This window comes from Vidua chalybeata, chromosome 3 (assembly GCF_026979565.1).
Source record: "Vidua chalybeata isolate OUT-0048 chromosome 3, bVidCha1 merged haplotype, whole genome shotgun sequence".
Classification (NCBI taxonomy): Eukaryota; Metazoa; Chordata; class Aves; order Passeriformes; family Viduidae; genus Vidua; species Vidua chalybeata.
This window is the reverse complement of record NC_071532.1, coordinates 48,369,144-48,370,498: the sequence shown is the minus strand read 5'-3', so window position 1 is coordinate 48,370,498 and position 1,355 is coordinate 48,369,144. Positions and strand designations below refer to the sequence as shown.

The window sequence follows — 1,355 nt, the reverse complement described above, 5'->3', positions numbered from 1 at the left end:
CTGAAACTGGATCAAAAAACAAATCCAGAAGTTATCTTTAGATCAACACATGATTTTTATGGTCTAGGAAAAGTGCCAGCAGAAATAATAAAAAAAAAAAAAAAAAAAAGAGCACCCTGCTCCCTACCCAACAGTTCCATAACATACAAATAAAAGGAAGCAGTTATATCACCAGTAAATCCAATAAAACAGAGATTTAATGCTCAAGTGTATATAACAGCACATAGAGTACAGCACTCTCTTATCTTCTTTCCATATAGGAATCTGTTGCTGTATCATTGCATCAATACAACATATTGCTGCTTATCTTTCTGGTTTCATGTGTTTACCAAATTTTCCACTGCACATCTCTTTATTTTAAAGAATCTTTATTTTGGCTGTTTTGGCAAGGTTCCCTAAATTCACGTACCTGGCACACAAATAATCCTTGCTAAGAAACAAACACTACTTTCATCCAGATATAAAGAAACTCTTGGAAATAGGAATTGCAGTCTAGAAAGAGAGTGTAAACAGCCTGCAACTTAGCAACCTTCCACCGGCCATGGCAACAGCTTGCAGCCAAGAACCAGGAGATGTGTATGACATACTTTGCAGACTAGATCATAGACAGGGGACTCCTGCTACTTAATTTGGTATGTGTATGTTGCTGTGTACCATAGTAACCTGTTTCCACTTGAGCTCAATTTCTCACACAGATGCCTCATCATTAGCACAGCCATCCTTCAAGGTAATGCCACAGAAACAACAGCTGAGCTGTACCTGACTCCTAAGTCAGCAGCTGATCACTTTTTTTTTTCTTCACCTGTTTGAAAGAATAATGGATTTTGAAGATCAGTCCAAAACCAGATCCATCATCTTAATCAACAGTATTACAACAGCCTTGGAAGTACAGCACACGCTTCAAATATTCTCTGCGTAGAGTTACACTTGAATTACACATACATTGTCTTGAACAGCTATAAGAACACTTGAATTTTCAAATGACAGTATCTTTCTCAGTGCTTACTTTTTATTCTTACTGCATTAAACTATAATGCAAGCTGTCTGAAACTTCTTACGCCTGAGCCCTCTAAAGTGGTTTTAAGTTTACTGAAAAATAGCACTGAGATCTAATTTTTAGAGATTCCTTCTTGGTTTACTTTTATATATTAACTAATCTGTACTTTTCCATAAGCATAAATTCTCAAGCTAAGATCATTAAGGCTTAGTGCTATATAAAATATTGTTGCCAAATGCCTTTCCTATTCTGAGAAAAATCCAAATAGAAAAGGTAACAGATTCATATATTAATACTAGGCAAAATTAATTTGGGCAAAAATGCGTATTTCTCAAGTATTACACTCATGACCTCAAAT

General features: G+C 35.5%; 1 long non-coding RNA gene across 1 annotated transcript; it reads left to right on the top strand.

Moving 5' to 3' along the window:
- Positions 1-642: 642 nt before the first annotated feature.
- On the top strand, positions 643-1,057 carry LOC128786065 (uncharacterized). Its single transcript, XR_008430168.1, has 2 exons — positions 643-727; positions 814-1,057. It is a non-coding gene; the product is annotated as an uncharacterized LOC128786065 (long non-coding RNA).
- Positions 1,058-1,355: the final 298 nt, after the last annotated feature.